General features: G+C 47.6%; 1 protein-coding gene across 2 annotated transcripts in view; it reads right to left on the minus strand.

Annotated features, from left to right (window-relative positions):
- Positions 1-13,115, minus strand: part of LOC143982030 (uncharacterized) — a 113,831-nt gene extending 100,716 nt beyond the window's left edge. For both annotated transcript variants that reach the window (XM_077480398.1, XM_077480381.1), the window contains exon 1: positions 12,955-13,115. The gene's annotated coding sequence lies outside the window, so the exon portion shown is untranslated. The remainder of the gene's footprint in view (positions 1-12,954) is intronic.
- Positions 13,116-14,350: the final 1,235 nt, after the last annotated feature.

Below are 14,350 nucleotides of genomic sequence, written 5' to 3' on the forward strand. Positions count from 1 at the left end.
CCAATTGAGACATGACAGCACATGGACACTTGTACATTCCCCCTAACCTATAAATACACCCGATCCGGTGGCCATTTTACATTCTTTCTTCTGTTACGATAGGGACAGGTTCCTGTGTGGAGTAGGGAGAGATAAACCACTAGCTATTTGGTACACAAAAGTTCTTTTCAGGACTGGTATAGGTGTTAGGTGTTGATAGGTTTGCTGTGCTGCTGATTCTTGCAGCAGCCTGAGTGTCTTTTGTTAGTTTAGAGAAAGGGAAAGGACGGTGTATGCTACAGGGACAGCCAGATTAGTCTTTCATCATCATCATCATCATCATCATCATCATTAGCTGTTACTATCAAGGTCCACAAAAGAGCTGTTCCAGTAACCACTAATCGTTCTCTTTTTTTGCCAATTTGTATAGGGACAGGAAGGAAGCAGTGTTGTCAGGCAGTGAGGGTAATTTTAAAGACTTGCTGTTATTATTAGTTCCACAAAGGTTCTTTTCAGGACTGGTATCAGTGGTACAGTAATAGGCTTGTACATGTATAATATTCTTTCTTCCAAATATAGAAAGGATATTATACTTGACTGCTGCCCTTCTGCTGCAGTCTGCTAAACATTCACAACTCACTTGTTCCACAAAAGTTCTTATAAGGACTGGTAACTTGGTATAGGGTGCTACGGTACATAGGCTTGAGTGCGGTACAGTCTGCTGTTCTGTAAGGACCGCTATCGGTCCACAATAGATAGGGTTGACGTGCACCACTGCTGACCGCTGCCCTATACTGCAGCAGTCCTTCAGCGGTATAGGGACTGACGTACAGTCTGCTAATCACTAACACACAACCTGCTTGTTCCACAAAAGTTCTTATAAGGACTGGTAACTTGGTATAGGGTGCTACGGTACATAGGCTTGAGTGCGGTACAGTCTGCTGTTCTGTAAGGACCGCTATCGGTCCACAATAGATAGGGTTGACGTGCACCACTGCTGACCGCTGCCCTATACTGCAGCAGTCCTTCAGCGGTATAGGGACTGACGTACAGTCTGCTAAACACTAATACACAACCTGCTTGGTCCACAAAAGTTCTTATAAGGACTGGTAACTTGGTATAGGGTGCTACGGTACATAGGCTTGAGTGCGGTACAGTCTGCTGTTCTGTAAGGACCGCTATCGGTCCACAATAGATAGGGTTGACGTGCACCACTGCTGACCGCTGCCCTATACTGCAGCAGTCCTTCAGCGGTATAGGGACTGACGTACAGTCTGCTAAACACTAATACACAACCTGCTTGGTCCACAAAAGTTCTTATAAGGACTGGTAACTTGGTATAGGGTGCTACGGTACATAGGCTTGAGTGCGGTACAGTCTGCTGTTCTGTAAGGACCGCTATCGGTCCACAATAGATAGGGTTGACGTGCACCACTGCTGACCGCTCACCTATACTGCAGCAGTCCTTCAGCGGTATAGGGACTGACGTACAGTCTGCTAATCACTAACACACAACCTGCTTGTTCCACAAAAGTTCTTATAAGGACTGGTAACTTGGTATAGGGTGCTACGGTACATAGGCTTGAGTGCGGTACAGTCTGCTGTTCTGTAAGGACCGCTATCGGTCCACAATAGATAGGGTTGACGTGCACCACTGCTGACCGCTGCCCTATACTGCAGCAGTCCTTCAGCGGTATAGGGACTGACGTACAGTCTGCTAATCACTAACACACAACCTGCTTGTTCCACAAAAGTTCTTATAAGGACTGGTAACTTGGTATAGGGTGCTACGGTACATAGGCTTGAGTGCGGTACAGTCTGCTGTTCTGTAAGGACCGCTATCGGTCCACAATAGATAGGGTTGACGTGCACCACTGCTGACCGCTGCCCTATACTGCAGCAGTCCTTCAGCGGTATAGGGACTGACGTACAGTCTGCTAAACACTAATACACAACCTGCTTGGTCCACAAAAGTTCTTATAAGGACTGGTAACTTGGTATAGGGTGCTACGGTACATAGGCTTGAGTGCGGTACAGTCTGCTGTTCTGTAAGGACCGCTATAGGTCCACAATAGATAGGGTTGACGTGCACCACTGCTGACCGCTCACCTATACTGCAGCAGTCCTTCAGCGGTATAGGGACTGACGTACAGTCTGCTAATCACTAACACACAACCTGCTTGTTCCACAAAAGTTCTTATAAGGACTGGTAACTTGGTATAGGGTGCTACGGTACATAGGCTTGAGTGCGGTACAGTCTGCTGTTCTGTAAGGACCGCTATCGGTCCACAATAGATAGGGTTGACGTGCACCACTGCTGACCGCTGCCCTATACTGCAGCAGTCCTTCAGCGGTATAGGGACTGACGTACAGTCTGCTAAACACTAATACACAACCTGCTTGGTCCACAAAAGTTCTTATAAGGACTGGTAACTTGGTATAGGGTGCTACGGTACATAGGCTTGAGTGCGGTACAGTCTGCTGTTCTGTAAGGACCGCTATCGGTCCACAATAGATAGGGTTGACGTGCACCACTGCTGACCGCTGCCCTATACTGCAGCAGTCCTTCAGCGGTATAGGGACTGACGTACAGTCTGCTAAACACTAATACACAACCTGCTTGGTCCACAAAAGTTCTTATAAGGACTGGTAACTTGGTATAGGGTGCTACGGTACATAGGCTTGAGTGCGGTACAGTCTGCTGTTCTGTAAGGACCGCTATCGGTCCACAATAGATAGGGTTGACGTGCACCACTGCTGACCGCTGCCCTATACTGCAGCAGTCCTTCAGCGGTATAGGGACTGACGTACAGTCTGCTAATCACTAACACACAACCTGCTTGTTCCACAAAAGTTCTTATAAGGACTGGTAACTTGGTATAGGGTGCTACGGTACATAGGCTTGAGTGCGGTACAGTCTGCTGTTCTGTAAGGACCGCTATCGGTCCACAATAGATAGGGTTGACGTGCACCACTGCTGACCGCTGCCCTATACTGCAGCAGTCCTTCAGCGGTATAGGGACTGACGTACAGTCTGCTAAACACTAATACACAACCTGCTTGGTCCACAAAAGTTCTTATAAGGACTGGTAACTTGGTATAGGGTGCTACGGTACATAGGCTTGAGTGCGGTACAGTCTGCTGTTCTGTAAGGACCGCTATCGGTCCACAATAGATAGGGTTGACGTGCACCACTGCTGACCGCTGCCCTATACTGCAGCAGTCCTTCAGCGGTATAGGGACTGACGTACAGTCTGCTAATCACTAACACACAACCTGCTTGTTCCACAAAAGTTCTTATAAGGACTGGTAACTTGGTATAGGGTGCTACGGTACATAGGCTTGAGTGCGGTACAGTCTGCTGTTCTGTAAGGACCGCTATCGGTCCACAATAGATAGGGTTGACGTGCACCACTGCTGACCGCTGCCCTATACTGCAGCAGTCCTTCAGCGGTATAGGGACTGACGTACAGTCTGCTAAACACTAATACACAACCTGCTTGGTCCACAAAAGTTCTTATAAGGACTGGTAACTTGGTATAGGGTGCTACGGTACATAGGCTTGAGTGCGGTACAGTCTGCTGTTCTGTAAGGACCGCTATAGGTCCACAATAGATAGGGTTGACGTGCACCACTGCTGACCGCTCACCTATACTGCAGCAGTCCTTCAGCGGTATAGGGACTGACGTACAGTCTGCTAATCACTAACACACAACCTGCTTGTTCCACAAAAGTTCTTATAAGGACTGGTAACTTGGTATAGGGTGCTACGGTACATAGGCTTGAGTGCGGTACAGTCTGCTGTTCTGTAAGGACCGCTATCGGTCCACAATAGATAGGGTTGACGTGCACCACTGCTGACCGCTGCCCTATACTGCAGCAGTCCTTCAGCGGTATAGGGACTGACGTACAGTCTGCTAAACACTAATACACAACCTGCTTGGTCCACAAAAGTTCTTATAAGGACTGGTAACTTGGTATAGGGTGCTACGGTACATAGGCTTGAGTGCGGTACAGTCTGCTGTTCTGTAAGGACCGCTATCGGTCCACAATAGATAGGGTTGACGTGCACCACTGCTGACCGCTCACCTATACTGCAGCAGTCCTTCAGCGGTATAGGGACTGACGTACAGTCTGCTAATCACTAACACACAACCTGCTTGTTCCACAAAAGTTCTTATAAGGACTGGTAACTTGGTATAGGGTGCTACGGTACATAGGCTTGAGTGCGGTACAGTCTGCTGTTCTGTAAGGACCGCTATCGGTCCACAATAGATAGGGTTGACGTGCACCACTGCTGACCGCTGCCCTATACTGCAGCAGTCCTTCAGCGGTATAGGGACTGACGTACAGTCTGCTAAACACTAATACACAACCTGCTTGTTCCACAAAAGTTCTTATAAGGACTGGTAACTTGGTATAGGGTGCTACGGTACATAGGCTTGAGTGCGGTACAGTCTGCTGTTCTGTAAGGACCGCTATCGGTCCACAATAGATAGGGTTGACGTGCACCACTGCTGACCGCTCACCTATACTGCAGCAGTCCTTCAGCGGTATAGGGACTGACGTACAGTCTGCTAATCACTAACACACAACCTGCTTGTTCCACAAAAGTTCTTATAAGGACTGGTAACTTGGTATAGGGTGCTACGGTACATAGGCTTGAGTGCGGTACAGTCTGCTGTTCTGTAAGGACCGCTATCGGTCCACAATAGATAGGGTTGACGTGCACCACTGCTGACCGCTGCCCTATACTGCAGCAGTCCTTCAGCGGTATAGGGACTGACGTACAGTCTGCTAAACACTAATACACAACCTGCTTGTTCCACAAAAGTTCTTATAAGGACTGGTAACTTGGTATAGGGTGCTACGGTACATAGGCTTGAGTGCGGTACAGTCTGCTGTTCTGTAAGGACCGCTATCGGTCCACAATAGATAGGGTTGACGTGCACCACTGCTGACCGCTCACCTATACTGCAGCAGTCCTTCAGCGGTATAGGGACTGACGTACAGTCTGCTAATCACTAACACACAACCTGCTTGTTCCACAAAAGTTCTTATAAGGACTGGTAACTTGGTATAGGGTGCTACGGTACATAGGCTTGAGTGCGGTACAGTCTGCTGTTCTGTAAGGACCGCTATCGGTCCACAATAGATAGGGTTGACGTGCACCACTGCTGACCGCTGCCCTATACTGCAGCAGTCCTTCAGCGGTATAGGGACTGACGTACAGTCTGCTAAACACTAATACACAACCTGCTTGGTCCACAAAAGTTCTTATAAGGACTGGTAACTTGGTATAGGGTGCTACGGTACATAGGCTTGAGTGCGGTACAGTCTGCTGTTCTGTAAGGACCGCTATAGGTCCACAATAGATAGGGTTGACGTGCACCACTGCTGACCGCTCACCTATACTGCAGCAGTCCTTCAGCGGTATAGGGACTAAGAGTTTTGTCACAGGGTCATTTAAAAAATGACATGCAGAGGAAGAGGCAGGCCCTTCCGCAGGGGTGGTAGGGGTAGGGCAGGAGCAACAGGCTTGAGCCAAAGTGGGAAGTTGCAGAAGGTGCGTTCAATTACTTTAAAGGATGCACCAGACTTGGTTGAGTGGCTCGCTCAGCCTTACTCTTCTGCACCCTCCTCATCCTCTCGATCTGCACCCTCTTCTTCACTCTCTGCTATGTGCACCCCCAAAGACACTACCACCAACAACACGACCACCACCACCACCACCACATACCTTCCGCTTGAGTCACTGGAATTATTTTCCGATCCATATCAAGAGGACATTTCTGATGCGCAGCCACTCTTGGTATTGGATCAGGAAGAGGAGGTAGCAACAAGCGCTACTCAGCAGTCTGACGCCAGTACCCAGATCAGCCCAAGGAGGAGGTTGGTCCCCGGTGTTGCTGCCTACTCCGAGATCTCTACTTATAGCGGTGGGGAAGGTGACGTTGATGATGACGTGTCTAGTGATGTCACGTGGGTGCCCACAAGAGAGGAAGAGGAGGGGAGTTCAGAGGGAGATATGGACCAGCAGATAGGGAGGAGAAGCAGCAATGACTTACATTGCACAGCAGGGACAAAGCAGACTGCAAATGTATCAGGAGCGAGTCATCGACCATGTACGGTCACATCTGGCGCTCCCAGGACACCGGCACATGGCTCCGCAGTGTGGGCTTTTTTTAACGTGTCCGCTGCTGACAATAGCGTTGCCATCTGCAATCTTTGCAGTCAACGCGTTAGTCGCGGTAAGCCCAATACTCACCTAGGGACGACCGCCTTAAGAAGGCACATGAGCAGCCATCACCGAGCCCAGTGGGAGCAACGGAACACACAAAGCCACACTGCAGGCTCTCACCGTCCAGCCTCGTCTTCTACTTCTCCTTCTCCTCTCTCCTCACAATTGTCCTCCACTCCACCTTCCATCACGCCAAGCTCACATTTTTCTGCAAAAAGGCAGGCTTCCGTGGGCCTAATGTTTGAGCGTAAAAAAATGATGATGCCGGATAACCCTCTTGCCCAACGGTTGGCGGCTGGCTTGTCAGAACTCATAGCCCGCCAACTACTGCCATATAAACTGGTGGACTCGGAGGCCTTTCGCAAATTTGTGGCCATTGGAACACCACAATGGAAGGTCCCAGGAAGGAAGTATTTCTCAGAGAAGGGCATCCCAGAGCTATATGGCCATGTTCAGCGGCAAGTGAATGTATCTCTGGCACACAGTGTCGGTGCCAAGATACATCTGACCACAGACACGTGGTCTAGCAAACACGGGCAGGGAAGGTATATCAGTTTTACTGCCCACTGGGTGAACCTTCTGACGGCCGTCAAGCATGTAACCCGTGGCACCCGTGTAGATTTGGTTTTACCGCCACGGATTGCATGCAGGCCTGACTCTTCTTCTCCTCCTCCTACTCCATCCTCCTCCCTCTCCTCCTCAGCTGCCTCCTCCTTTTCCGCTGCTAGCGTCTCTTCCACTGCACCGCCCAAGCTCCCCAGAACCTATTCCACATGCCAGGTGAGACGTTGCCATGCCGTGCTGCGTCTGTTGTGCCTGGAAGCAAAGAGCCACACTGGCCCGGCACTCCTTTCAGCTTTGCGTTCACAGGCAGATGAGTGGCTAACACCGCTCAATTTGACAGTTGGTAAAGTGGTGTGTGACAACGGTGCCAATCTGCTTAGCGCATTGAAACAGGGCAAAATCACGCACGTGCCGTGCATGGCACACGTCTTAAACTTGGTCGTGCAGCGATTCCTTGTCAAATACCCTGGGGTCCAGGACATCTTGCGGCAGGCAAGGAAAATCTCGGCCCATTTCAGAAGATCTTACACGGCCATGGCTCGCCTTGCTGACATTCAGCGGCGACACCATCTGCCGGTCAGACGTCTTATTTGCGATTGCCCGACGCGATGGAACTCAACCTTCTATATGCTTGATAGGCTGCTCCAGCAGAAACGTGCAGTTAACGTCTACCTGTATGAACTCTGCGAAAGAAACGGTTCTGGGGAGCTGGGTTTTTTTTCACCGCGCCAGTGGCTGCTCATGCGCGACACATGCAGACTTCTGCGGCCATTTGAGGAGATCACCAAACTGGTCAGTCGCAGCCATGGCGCCATCAGTGACATGGTACCTTATGCCTTCTTTCTGGAGCGTGCATTGCGTCGTGTCATTGATCAGGCTGTGGAGGAGCAGGAGCGGGAAGATGAGGAAGTCGCAATGCTGGATGAATTCCCAGGGGGGGCTACTCTATCTGAGACAAGTCAACAACAGGAGTCTGATGAGGAGTCAGAGGAGGATGGTGCCGGGGCGGATGAGCAGGAGCAAGAAGAGCATGCTTTAAACCTTTCTGGGATCCCTGTTGTGCGAGGATGGGGAGAGGAGAATGAAGAGGACGACATTATCCTGGATGATGAGCAGGAGCCAGGCCACCACACCGCTTCCACTTTAGTGCAAATGGGGGCCTTCATGCTCCAGTGTTTTAATAGGGACCCCCGTATAAAAAGCATGAGGGTCAAGGACCAGTACTGGGTGGCAACGTACTTAGACCCCCGGTACAAACACAAAATGGCGGAAATGTTACCGCCGTCGCAGAGGGCTGTCAGAATGCAGCACTTCCAGGCCTTGCTTCGAGAAATGCTGCATTCTGCTTTTGCGTGCGCTGGCAGAGGAGCAATTCCCACTCCCAGAGAAGGATTTGCGGGTACCAATCCAACAGCGCCTGCAAGAAGAGGCCGGTTTGAAGATGTGTTGGTGACTTCGGATATGAGGTCATTCTTTCAGCCGACCCATCGACAGGTGTCATCCGGATCCAGCATCAGGGAACGCCTAGACCGTCAGGTGTCCGACTACATTGGGTTAACGGCCGATGTGGACGCTCTGAGGAGTGATGAACCCCTAGACTACTGGGTGGGCAGGCTTGACCTCTGGCCAGAGCTTGCCCAATTTGCAATCGAACTGTTGGCTTGCCCCTCATCCAGTGTCCTGTCCGAAAGGACGTTCAGCGCAGCAGGGGGGATTGTGACCGATAAGCGTACTCGCCTAGCTCACGACAGTGTTAACTACCTCACATTTCTAAAAATGAATGAGGCATGGATCTCGGAGGAATTCAACACATGTGACCAGTAGACCATGTATATGTCTATAAACTATTTTTTTAATCAAGCACACAGACCTTCTTAATTCATTTGGCTCACTTCCTTGACCCAAAAAAGCACACCGTACTATATGCCCCTACCCTCCTCTTTGAAGAGGTTGAGCGGTGTCATATTTCTACTGGGGCTGCTTATGATATCCCTGTGCTGTGCTGACTTCCTCCTGGGGGTTCTTATTATGAAGGGATCACACTATCCCTGTGCTGTGCTGACTTCCTCCTGGGGGTTCTTATTATGAGGGGATCACACCATCCCTGTGCTGTGCTGACTTCCTCCTGGGGCTGCTTACGGTGCTGCTGTCAGTGCTGTATGTCACGGTGCTGCTGTCAGCGCTGTATGTCACGGTGCTGCTGTCAGCGCTGTATGTCACGGTGCTGCTGTCAGCGCTGTATGTCACGGTGCTGCTGTCAGCGCTGTATGTCACGGTGCTGCTGTCAGCGCTGTATGTCACGGTGCTGCTGTCAGCGCTGTATGTCACGGTGCTGCTGTCAGCGCTGTATGTCACGGTGCTGCTGTCAGCGCTGTATGTCACGGTGCTGCTGTCAGCGCTGTATGTCACGGTGCTGCTGTCAGCGCTGTATGTCACGGTGCTGCTGTCAGCGCTGTATGTCACGGTGCTGCTGTCAGCGCTGTATGTCACGGTGCTGCTGTCAGCGCTGTATGTCACGGTGCTGCTGTCAGTGCTCTGTATTACGGTGCTGCTGTCAGATGCCTCTATCACGGTGCATGTGTCATTCCGGTATGTCACGCTGCTGGTGATCATCTCCTGCACCCTCTTCTTTGCCTACCCTGGTCCCTGACCTTCCCTCTCCTCCATTGCCTTCATTAGCTCCATAGTCCTGAATTGTTAGAACAATTTCCCAAATAAAATAAAAATGCTTGTAGTTATCGATCCCAAATTCACCTCATACATGTATTATGTCATTGTCCAGATGGTGGGACTACGTTTTACCCCCTAATAATTACCACGTGGCCGCAAATTCGACATGAAGGTTTGCAAAGTTCGCCTCCCATTGAAGTCAATGGGGCCCGCGGCGAACGTTCGGTTTCGCGAACGTTTGGGTCCGTTCGCATTTCGCGTTCGCGAAACGTCCCGTCGGAAGTTCGTCCATCACTATTGGCTACCATGCACAGCTGCACCAGATTCTGAGTGCAAAGGTTTTAGTAAATCTTCCCCTGTGTTTCAGATTCCGATTTGAAGACTCCCATTCTAATGGTAGTATCTATATTGGGGAAGGTGTTTAGCATCTCCATGACTATTGAAACAAAAGTGAATTAGTCAAGGTGATTGTGCCTCACAGGAAGTGTATTGTTTTTAGAGAAGAATGCATACCCCTTTGGGAGATGTCCCTCACTTCCTATCCCAGTGACAACTGTCACTATACTCACAGTTTCTCTGTTCTCACAGAAAGTGAGGAAAAAAAAAATCAAATAAATTTTTTTTTTTTTTTAAAGTAAAAATAAATTTCCCAATCCTTCCCAACTCTATCTACAACTAAATAAAATTTTGTCTGGAGATCCACTTGAATCACTCTTCAGCAGGAACCGGCCGAGATTCGAACCGTGTATGGGCAGGCTGAATGTACAAAGTTGATCGATCAATCAACATGGGTACCACCTGCATACCGGGTTTTACCTGCGATTATCGCTACGGACTGCTATAGCTGCTAGCAGTAATCACTGTCTTCTCCTGGCGGGGACGGCTTCCCCCCACAAGAAGACAATGCCCTGGCAGGAGGGATTCCAGCATCAACGCTGTCTGTGTTGATGGGGGAAATCAAGGAAATTTATTTTACTTTCAGGAAAGAAATTTGCTCCACGTATGGCCAGCCTTAGTAGACTGATAGACTTGCCTTGAGAGACAGGGGAGCAGTGAAGTGCAATCACTGTTCATCATTAAGTAGTAAGCAACAGAGACTGTATATCTAATAAATACAATATGGCTGCCATCATGTATGGATATATTTACAAGCCCACACCTCCACCCCTCCAACTCTTAGAAACCTTTCTACCTAAAACAATATGTCTCCTTACGGAAAAGTAATTTATACTTCAAGTAGAACAATGGGCAACACTTTTTTTTTTTCTTTCATTTTGGATAGACTGAGGAAAGGTTATAACCCGGCAGATTTTTTTTTTTTTCGCCATCTGTGTCCCAATGCAGAGATTTCCTCTCACTTCCTGTCCCATAGCCAAAACAGGAAGTCGGAAGAAATCCCTGCAAATCAAGGGAATTACTTGGGAACCCCAATGTCGCCAGAACTAGTGTCCCCACTGGAAGATTTCCCCTCTATTACTTTTCTGGGGACAACCCAAAATTTGTGATTTTCTTTTACTTTCATTTTCAAGGATAATGGTAAGCAGGACCAATAGAGAGGGTAAATCTCCTTAATGGGGGCACAGACAGCAATAAAAACCAACAAGGGTTCTAATCCTTCTCCACTCTATCCAAAACGAAAGAAAAACAGTTTCACCTTTGGTTATAATTTAATATAATATAATTTAACCTTGCTCACTAGATGGCAATAAAAAGGGTAAACGTATAGGCAGTTACCATGACTCATGAGCTTACAGTGACCATGCATAGCACTAATAATATAACATTATACTATGAGCAAGGGGATATTTGAATATGTCTAGGTGGGTAGCATGACCCATGTGTTTGTAGTGACCATCCATAGTAGTCGGTAATGATATAACACTATGCCGTCAGAAAGAGGCCAATGGAATATTCCTAGACAGTTAGCAAAACCCATGGAACTGCATAGGCCATGGACGCTGCACTAATCACAGGCAGTGAGACATTGCCCCGATCTCTGCAGCCACGCATCGGGGCAATGTCTCACTGCCTGTGATTAACGCAGCGCTGCGCCAACTTCTTGGCGGGCTCTGCACGTGTTCCATGCGAACATGCCTGAGCTCATCCCTACACAGCAGTAATGTTAAAACACATTATATATATATATATATATATATATATATATATATATATATATATATATATATATATATACACACATACACACACACACATGCACACACATATAGATATAGATACATACACATATTTATATATATATATATATATATATATATATATACACACATATATATATATATACATACACACACACAACCAGCAGGAATGCATTTGAATATATCTTGCAGTGACAACGCAGCAGTCATTTTTTAACACTATGCCACCAGCAAGAGTGCATTTGAATACGTCTAGGTGGGTAGCATGACCCATAGGTTTGCAGTCACCATCCATAGCAGTCATGATAGAACACTATACCGTGAGGAAGAGAACAAATTAATATGCCTAGACGGGTAGCAAGACCCACAGACCTGCGTTGACCATGCATAGCAGTAATGTTAAAACATTTTACAAACAGCAAGAGAGCATTTGAATATGTCCAGGTGTGTAGTAGCATGACCTATGGTGGGGTTTACAGTGACCATCCATAGAAGTCAGTAATGATATAACACTATACCACCAGCAAGAGGACAATTGACAATGTCTAGACAGTTAGTGCTTCCCATGCACCTGCGCTGACCATGCATAGCAGTAATGTTAAACCCCTATACCACTAGCAGGAGGGTATTTGAATATGTCTAGGTGGGTAGCATGACCCATAGGTTTGCAGTGACCATCCATAGCAGTCAGTAATGATATAACACTATACCACCAGCAAGAGGACAATTGAATATGTCTAGATAGGTAGCATGACCCATGCACCTGCATTAACCATGCATAGCAGTAATGTTAAAACTATATATCACCAGCAGGAGGGCATTTGAATATGTCTTAGTGGGTAGCATGATCCATGGGCTTGTAGTGACCATGCATAGCAGAAATCTCACAACACTACACCACAAGTGAGAGGACATTTGGATGCTCTACAGGCTTCTAGAAGGGTCCAACCTGCACCTCTACTACCCCTGTTCCTATACCAATAACAAGCCATTTTTTCCAAACTTTAGTGCACCTGCACAGCCCATTAGTTATTCATAGTTCAAATGAAGCACACATCAAATACAGATAACTTTCACAGTGATTCCAAGAAGAGATTTGGAAATTACAGGCGAGAGGTCCTGAAGACTGGTTTGGGAATATAGACAAAGTCTTTTAGTAATGATATATAAAGTGATATCACTGCCTCTCTGTATGCTGGATCTGCTGTATAGAATCAATCACTGTACTTTCAGACCTCAGCAGGGATGTATAAAGGAACCGGTCTATATTACATTGAGCTGAGGTGCACCGCTTTCCATCCGATAGGTGTAACAGCAGGTTGGCAGCGTCTTGTATAACCCTACCTTATAGCCCAGAGTCCTGCGGGGGAATCCTCAGCATTAGATGCTTCCAGAGTATTGTTTAGCTGACAATACTGGGGCAGTCTCACTCATAGGGAGGAACAGGTGAGGGCACACCTACAGGGGAGGCACACACTCAGGTTACCTGTCCCCAGGTAAGAGGAGAATCCAGTCTCTCACACGCATCCAGACCACAGCTCATACAAACACAGAACTTAACCCCTGCAGGTGTGGACAGGTGTGCCAAGGGCAGGTACAGAGTGCTGTATCAGAGCCTATTCACACTTCTAGGTTTAATATGCAGTCAATATACAATTTTTGACAGGCTGTGTTGCGTTTTCTTTTTTTTTTTACTTTTACAAGTTTTTTCTACAGTGGGATGATATTTGTTGTATATGCATGCATTTTTACATGTGTCTCTATGAAAATATTGAATTCTGGTAACTCTATGGGATTCGAGTGGCTGAAAACCCTTATTCCGCGTATACACGAGCGGTATGTCCGACAGAAAAAGTCCCACGGAAACTTTTCATCGTATGTTCCGATCGTGTGTGGGCCTCATCTGACTTTTTTTTTTTTCGAAAATACTGAAGCACCTAGAAATGGAACATGTTTTAAATATTTCTAAAGGAAACAATTCCTAACGGGAAAACCGCTCGTCTGTATGCTGTTCTGACGGACCAAAAACGCATGTTCTGAAGCAAGTACGAGACGGAGGCTATTTGCTACTGGGTCTTGAACTTCCTTTTTCTAGTCCCAACGTATGTGCTGTACATCACTGCATTCTTGACGATTGGACTTTGGTGTGATCGTGTGTACACAAGGTTGAGTTTCAGCAGAACTCTGTCGGAGAAACCTCCAGAGTTTATTCTGACGGGAAACCGGTCGTGCATACACGGCATGACAGACCACTTTTTACTACAGGTGAGCCTATAATAAGGCTTACCTGTAGCTACCTTGGATATCTCCTGAACCCTCTCCTGTATCAGCATGTGCCAACGTCATTGGCCCATGCGCACTAAAGCAATGGTATGTCCATGCCGTTGCTTCAGCGTGGGAATGATGTCATTGCGACTCCGGCCAATCACAGCACCGTAGCCCGTGATACCTGGAAGTAACTCCGTGTGCAATGTCCCTGGCTGGAGCGGTGCATGGGGACCACTACGGGGGCTTCGATCTAAGGTGAGTATTTCATAATGAGCTAGTATGCTATGCATACTAGCTCATTATGCCTTTGTCTTGCAGGTTCTTTTTTTTTTATTGTGGGTTTACAGCTACTTTAATATCTGCAGTACTAGTATTCAGCATATGAATTTTTCTTATTTCACATTTTATTTATATTTTCTCCACCTTTACATGCAGCCTATATAAAATTGACAGTTACTGGGTTTGAACTAAA

This window comes from Lithobates pipiens, unplaced genomic scaffold (genome assembly GCF_037356315.1).
Source record: "Lithobates pipiens isolate NorthernLeopardFrog02 unplaced genomic scaffold, aLitPip1_a1.2 Scaffold_1, whole genome shotgun sequence".
Taxonomy (NCBI): Eukaryota; Metazoa; Chordata; class Amphibia; order Anura; family Ranidae; genus Lithobates; species Lithobates pipiens.